This window comes from Odocoileus virginianus, chromosome 21 (genome assembly GCF_023699985.2).
Source record: "Odocoileus virginianus isolate 20LAN1187 ecotype Illinois chromosome 21, Ovbor_1.2, whole genome shotgun sequence".
Taxonomy (NCBI): domain Eukaryota; kingdom Metazoa; phylum Chordata; class Mammalia; order Artiodactyla; family Cervidae; genus Odocoileus; species Odocoileus virginianus.
In genome coordinates this window covers 45,814,288-45,822,446 of record NC_069694.1, presented here as the reverse complement: position 1 = coordinate 45,822,446, position 8,159 = coordinate 45,814,288, and the positions used below count along the sequence as shown (strand labels likewise).

Sequence of the window (8,159 nt, the reverse complement as noted above, 5' to 3'; positions counted from 1 at the left end):
ATTATAAAGTGAAAGTGTTAGTCACTTAGTTGTGTCCGACTCTTTGCGACCTCATGGACTGTAGCCATCAGGCTCCTCTGTTCATGGAATTCTCTAGACAAGAATACTGGAATGGGTTGCTATTCCATTCTCCAGGGGATAATATTCCCAACCCAGAGATTGAACCCGGGTCTTCTGTATTGCAGGCAGAATCTTTACCATTTGAGCCACCAGGGAAGCCCAATCTGATGTAAATAAGCCTGAAGAAGATTTCTTTTCCACCACAGCATTTTTTCCAGTAGCGGGAATCTAGATGCGGATTCTGAGCTCATCATTCAGGTGATGGATAAATATAATTAAGTGGAGGGCATCCCTGGTAGCTCAGATGGTAAAGAATCTGCCTGCAATGGGGGAGACCCAGGTTTGATCCCTGGGTCGGGAAGATCCCCTGGAGAAGGAAATGACAACCCTCTCCAGTATTCTTGCCTGAAAAATTCTATGGACAGAGGAGCCTGATGGGCTGTAGTCCATGGGGTTGCAAAAAGTCAGACATGACTGAGTAACTAATACACACAGTAAAAAGCTAGGTAAATACACGGTAAGAGGAATAGATAGTTTAGAAGCAGATTGAATAAAAATGGAAAGAGATCACGAGAAGTATGTGTGCTCAGTCACTTCAATCTATGCATTCTCAGTGGCTTCAGTAGTGTCCAACTCTTTGTAACCCCATGGGTTATAACCCACCAGGTTCCTCTGTCCATGGGATTCTCCAGGCAAGAATACTGGAGTGGGTTGCCATGCCCTCCTCCAGGGTGCTCAAGTATACATGCCACTTATAGTTAGTCCAACATACACTCTTGATTGACCCAAAATAACACGACATATTTTTTGTCAAGGATGAATATCTACTTGAAGAAATTTATTAAACTTATTACAGTAGATGTGTATGTAGTAAAATAAATGGTTGATTTTTTAAAAAAAATTTATGTATGCATGTCTGTTTGTATTTGCCAAAGTTTATTTGTAGCAAGGGCGAGAGATGCTCTCTGAAGAGCATGCCTTAATGAAACCAGAGCCTCTTCTATATGCTTAGTTTTAAATTTGAGTTATGTTATACTTGAGTTATGCTAATGAAGTTTTATTTTTAGAATCACTAATTGGTTCTTTCTAAAATCTCCTTTACACTTTCTGTAATTTTGCCTTTCTTTCCGAAGTTTTCCAAAAATTTCTTTTATTTTTATATGTAGTTACTATAGTTTTATATTTTCAATAATCTATGTCCCTTTGGTCCAGTATCTGATGTTTTCACCTCCCTGTTTCTTCCGGCTTGTCATTTCTGTTTATTCTCAAATGTTTTCATTTTCCTCTACACAGAGTATCTTTGACCTGGTGTTGACCATTTCAAAATCTATTTGTATAGGTCTTGCCTAACTATGTCCACTGTGCTCCTAAAGGCCTTGGTAGTCCAAGGTCTTTAAAACAATCTGATGTCTTGTGCTTCTTTGACCTTCTAGAACATGTGGACACAAGCTGTAAAGTTGCATGATGGCTGGTATAATTTCAGCTCTTGCTTGCACTCAGAGTTTATTACTTTGGATTACTACTTCATTTTGTGGTGAGTTGAATCCCCAGCATGAGCTCTGGGTTTTGATTTATACGCATTTTATTTTGGGAGGTAATCAGAACCAGAAGTGCAATTAAAGAGACTTGATAAGAAAAACAGTTGTGTTCCATTTCCTCTTGAGTTTTGACCTTAGTATATTTTAACCTCAGTGTGTATTTCAGACATTTTGTTCTTAGATTAAAAAAACTTATCCAGCATTTTTATTTCAGCACTAAGATGGATCTTAGCAGAAGAAAATTATTAGCAAAAATTATGAGCCTCTAATTTTAAGCTTTAGCTCCTCTGGAACTTAACTTCTATTGGTATTATTAAATATGTTTGCAATATTTTCCTAAAATGAATAGTCAATTATCTCAACATTGTCTTATGTTGAGATAAGTGATGGTTCATTTTTTATTACATGTCATGTATTATTTATTACATCAAATATATCTATACAGGAAAATATCTTTTCCTGAAATTTTTATTCTTTTAAATAGCTTTATCTTAAAATTTCTGTTTCAGAGCTGTTCTCTGTAAATTACTGTAACTTTTGAGTAGTTTAATATATATTTAGTCAAGATCTTCTTGTAGTCTTCTGTCAAAATTTGTTTCTGTACTTATGCACTAATTTTTCCCTATAAAATTTAAAATTAGCCTTCAGAATTTCATCAAAATATAACTGAAGTTAAATTAAGATTTTTAGGTTAATTTATAGAGAAATAATATTTTGTAATATTGAGTATTCCAAAATAATTTCATTTTATTTAGTTGATTTCTGTATGGTTGTTGTCCCACATTTAACATTTTGAAATGCCCTAGTTTAGCGTTATTAAGAATAATGCTTGCTATGGGCAATTTTGTTCATTTTTTGGGGGGGGGAATATATCTATGAATTTTCTTGTATATGAGTAGACATAGGCTTGCTTAATCATTTGGTATATGTAAAACTTTAGTAGATACTACCAAATTGTTTTCCAAAGTGATTAAACACATGTATTTCTCATCAGCATTTTATGAGTTTCAGTTGTTTTAGATTTCATTAATACTTGGCATTGTCTGTTTTTTCATAGTAGTTATCCTGGTGAGTATGTAATGGTTTGTGTTTTGTTGTTCTATGATGAAAAGGAAAATTGTGCACCTTCTTTTAGGCTTATTTGTCATTTGAATATCATTTTGTGTGAAGAGTTTGGTGAGTAATCTTATCAGTGGGGTGAGACTTACATCTCTATGTGGAGAACTTTTCATACATTTTGATAAAAATGTTTTTGTCATATATATATATGTGTGTATGTATATATATATATATATATATGTATATGTATATATATATATATACATATATATATATATATATATATATATATCCCCAACCATTTGGGACTTTTTTTTACCATATTAATAGCATCTTTTTTATTCTCAGAAGTTATTAACATTAATCACAACAAACAGTGGAAAATTCTTAAAGAGATGGGAATACCAGACAAACTTGCCTGCCTCATGAAAAACCTGTATGTGGGTCAAGGAGCAATAGTTAGAATCAGAAATGGAACAACTGACTGGTTCAAAATTGGGAAAAGAGTATGATAAGACTGTATATTGTCACCTGCTTATTTAACTTCTGTGCAGAGTTGTTGTTTAGTCACTAAATTGTGTCTATAGCCCACCAGACTTCTCTTTCCGTGGGACTTCCCAGGCAAAAATACTGGAGTGGGTTGCAATTTCCTTCTCCAGAGGATCTTCCTGATCCAGGAATGGGAACCCAGGTCTCCTGCACTGGCAGGCAGATCCTTTACCACTGAACCATCAGGGAAGACCGCTTCGCAGAGTACATCATGCAAGATGCTGGGGTGGATGAATCAAAAGCTGGAATCAAGATTGCTGGGAGAAATACCAACAACCTTAGATATGCAGGTAATGCTACTCTAACGGCAGATAGCGGAGGAGCTAAAGAGCTTCTTGATGAGGGTGAAAGAGGAGAGTGAAAAGGCTAGCTTGAAACTCAACATTCAAAAAAACCCTAAGATCATGGCATCCAGTCCCATCACTTAATGGCAAATAGAAGGGGCAAAAGTAGAAACAGTGACAGATTTTTATTTTCTCCAAAATCACTGCAGATGGTGACTGCAGCCATGAAATTCAAAGACACTTGCTCCTTGGAAGGAAAGCTATGACAAACCTAGACAATCTATTAAAAAGCAGAGACATCACTTTGCTGACAAAGGTCTGTATAGTCAAAGCTATGGTTTTTCCAGTAGTCATGTAAGGATGTGAAAGCTGAACCATAAAGAAGGCTGAACACGGAAGAATTGATGCTTTTGAAGCTTGGTGCTGGAGAAGACTCTTGAGAGTCCTTTGAACTGCAAGGAGATCAAACCAGTCAATTCTAAAGAAAATCAACCCTGAATAGTCATTGGAAGGACTGATGCTAAAGCTGAAGTTCCAATACTTTGGCCACCTGATGTGAAGACCCGACTCATTGGAAAAGACCCTGATGTGAGGAAAAATTGAAGGCAAAAGGAGGAGGGGGTGGCAGAGGATGAGATGGTTAGAAAGCATCAGTGACTCAATGGACATGAATTCGAGAAAATTTGGGGAGATAGTGGAGGACAGAGGAGCCTGGCGTACTGCAGTCCATGGGACCACAAAGAGTGAGAAACGAGTTAGCAACTGAACAACAAAAAACAACTGAATGTGAGCTTTTATCATGAGTGTGAGCTGAATATTAGCAAATGCTTCCTGATCTCTCAAGATGAGAATGATTTTCTTTTCCCTCTTGTTGGTGGTGGGTTTAGTCACCAAGTTGTGACTGACTCTTGTGATCCCATGGACTGTATAGCCCACCAGACTCCTCTGTCCATGGGATTCTCCAGGCAAGAACACTGGAGTGGGTTGCTATTTCCTTCTTCAGGGGATCTTCTGGACTGGGGGACTGATCCCAGGTCTCCTGCTTTGCAGGCAGATTACCCACTGAGCTACGAGGGAAGCCCTTTCCCCCATGTATCTGAAAACCATTCAGCTTTTCCAATTTTAAACATCAACTTACATCGCCATAATAAAAATAATGTATGCATGATGTATTACATAAATTTTACCCAGCTGTAGTAAATAAATATATAAATTGCACAAATTTATGTTTTGGCAGAAGTATCTTCTGTGAAAACATGAGCACAAACTAGTGACCATAGTCATTAGTCCCCCAAATTCCTCATGCCTGTGTATGTGCTCTTGCTTCAGTCAGGTCCGACTCTGCGACCCTGTGCACCGTAGCCCCCCAGGCTCCTCTGTCCATGGGATTCTCCAGGCAAGAATAGTGAAATGGGTTGCCAGGCCCTCCTCCAGGGGGTCTTTCCGACCCAGGGATCAAACCTGTGTCACTTAAGTCTCCTGCATTGGCAGCCAGGTTCTTTACCGCTAGTGCCACCTGGGAAGCCCAAATTCCTCGTCCCCTTTAGTAATTATTTTTCCCATGCTTCCCAGTCACATCCTGTCTTCAGACAACCATTAACATACTTTTTGTCACTATATGGTCTCTAAAATTTCATTTCAGTGATATCATACACTATGTGCATTTTTTGGTCTAGCTTTTTGTTTCCCTAGGATATTTACTTTGAGATTCATCTATGCTGTTAGAGTTACTGATGGCTCATTTTTCTATATTGCTAAGTACTATGAATGTGCCATAACATGTTTATTGTTTAATCAGTTGAAAGACCTGAGTTATTTTCAAATTTAGGTTATTAAGAACAGTCTACCTTAAAGTGTCACGTATTATACCAATATATATATATCATAAGAACCTTGTAGTAATTTACTTCTGTTTCTTTTCTCTCTCAGCCTTTCTGTAATTGTTTTCATACATAACCTACATTGACTTCATTGTTTTTATTTCTGCTTAAAAGTCAACATTTGAAAAAGAGACTTGAAAATTCATATTTCCATCTAGAGTAATCTTCTTTCTTCCTAAAGAATTCCTTTGCTATTGCTGGTAGAAAGTGAATCTTTATTTTTCCTTTGTTTAAAAAAATTTTTTCACTGGTATTGAATGGTAGTTTTCATTATTTGTCCTTTAATACTTTCTTTAAAGATAACTGGCCACTATCTTCTTGCTTGGATGGTTTCCGACAAGAAATCTTTTTTATTATGTAGTGTACCTTAGTGTATCTTTTTTCTCTTGCTGGTTTCAAAATATTTTCTCTTGTTTACTGCTTTTGAGAAGTCTGCTAATCATGTACTTTGGTGTAATCTTATTCCTGTTTCTTGTTCTTAGGGTGATTAATTCATGGAAAGAAATATCTTAAGTGAATTTAGTGAATTCATTGTTGCTTATAAATAACTGAGAAATTAATCTAATAATATTTTGCAAAAAAATCTTCCTTGGAAGTTATAGGTAATATCCTAGAATTGACAATGTAAGCTAATAGGATGAAATAATTTCAAATATAAGCTTTTCACTGTACATTTAGTTTCTTTCTTTTTTTTTTTTTTTTACATTTAGTTTCAAATATAAGCTTTACAGTGTCCATTACTGAGACTGCACTGTGCCTCAAAATAGTCTACGTAAAAAGGATTCGTTACATATGTGTTATTAAAAGGGGTAGGAAATAGTCTGAAACATTCTGAAAGCTGCTGCTGTTTAAAAGCAGAGTTGTTCTATTCATGTATGTATGTGTGTGTATGTGTTAGAAATAATCCACGGTAGTATTTTCCAAAACAAGAAAGGCTGACTTATGGACAAATAAACATTATAGAAAACATAATTAATTCTTCAAGTCCCCGTAACTTTCTTCTAAGGTCTTGTGAATGTCAATCCATTGAATTGTATTGTGGCTGTGTTTCCATTAATTATCACCTTCATTAGTCATTCAGCACACAATGATTGCAGCTACTCTGATATTAACAATAGTCAGTGTTGTAAGGCAAATGCCATTAAGCATCATCTTTTTCAAGTCTAAAAATAAACTCAAAAAGCAACCAGTTTTGAATCTGTGATTTTCCTAAATTCTTGATTCCTTGGAAATCATTCTAATGTCCTGAGAATAATCCTAATGTCCTAAGGATAACTGCTTTTTTTCAGGAGTAATGAATCAGAGGTGAAACATATTCTAGATTTGACTGGTTTCTGTTAAATTAATATTAAATTTTTAGGGCAAATCGTAGGTGGAAATAGTATATTATCCCTTTTTTATATCATTAAGTTTGATTTACACAGTATTTTGTTTAGAATATTTGTGTCTATGTTTATGAGAGATATTGATCTGTAGTTTACTTTTCTCCTTCCAGTTTTATTACGATATAGTCAACATATAGCTCTGTATAAGTTTAAGAGGTAAAGTATAAGGATTTGACTTGCATAAACCATGAAATGATTACCAAAATAAATTTAGTGAACATCCATCATCTTATATAGTGTGTGTACTCAGTTGTGTCCAACTCTTTGAGACCCCATGGACTGTAGCCCACCAAGCTCCTCTGTCCATGGGATTTACAGGCAAGAATACAGGATTGGGTTTCCATTTCCTCCTCTAGGGGATCTTCCTGACTTAGGGATCTAAACCTCATCTCTTATCTTTCCTGCATTGGAGACAGGTCCACTAGCACAACCGGGTTACAAATTTTCCAGGCAATAATACTCGAGAGGATTGTCATTTCCTATGCCAGGGGATCTTCCTGACTCAGGGATTGAACCTGTGTTTCTTGTGTCTCCTGCATCGGCAGGTGGATTCTTTACCACTGCACCACCTGGAATCCTACACATTTTAAGATATAGGTGCTCAATTTTGAGTTTAAAAATTTTTGAACAGTTTGATTACTTTTTTTTTTAACAAGTGTGGAGTCACACTGTTTTTCTAAGCTCTTTGTAAACAGGCTTAAGCAGGAGCAAAAGGTGAAAGTAAAATGTTGGAAGAAAACTTCCAACATGTTTCTAAAGTTAGTTCTAATTGCTTCACTGCCCCCATTTTTATTTTTCACTTTCTTCTAAAAACCTGCCTTGTTTTGTCTGCACATGTTGAAACTAGGGTGCCTTTGTGGTTCTGTCTGAAAGTACACATCCTTCCTACTGTTTTTTTTTTCTCTTCTGCATTTCTTGGTGTCTCTTGCTCCTTCTCAATTCACAAGTCTGATCTCATATATATTTTATAGAAATAGACAAGACTGCAGTCAATGGCATACTCCAATTTATCTCATGGTTACATGTTTGTTTTAGTCATTACATTCTTCAACTTGGGAATCAAAAGAAAGGGCAGTGCTCACCTTGGAAGCACATATGCCAAAATTAGAATCATACAGAGATTAGCATGTCCTTTGCAAAGATGATGTAAATTTGTGATACATTTCATGTTTTCCCACCAATATGAAAAGATGCATCATACATCATTAGGGAATTGGCAAATTTTTAAAAATGAGATTGTTTTCAAGACGTATACATTAGAATAACTAAAATCCAAAACACTGTAACATCAAATGCTGGCAAGAATGTGGAGCAACAGGGAAAGTATAATCATGCTGGTGGGAATGCAAAATGGTACAACCCCTCTGAAAGACTGTTTGGCAGTTTTTTATAAAAATAAGCATA

The 8,159-nt window shown here is 35.9% G+C and overlaps 1 pseudogene; it reads left to right on the top strand.

Annotated features, from left to right (window-relative positions):
* Window positions 1-7,829: 7,829 nt before the first annotated feature.
* LOC139030303 (U6 spliceosomal RNA) lies at window positions 7,830-7,929 on the top strand (annotated as a pseudogene).
* Window positions 7,930-8,159: the final 230 nt, after the last annotated feature.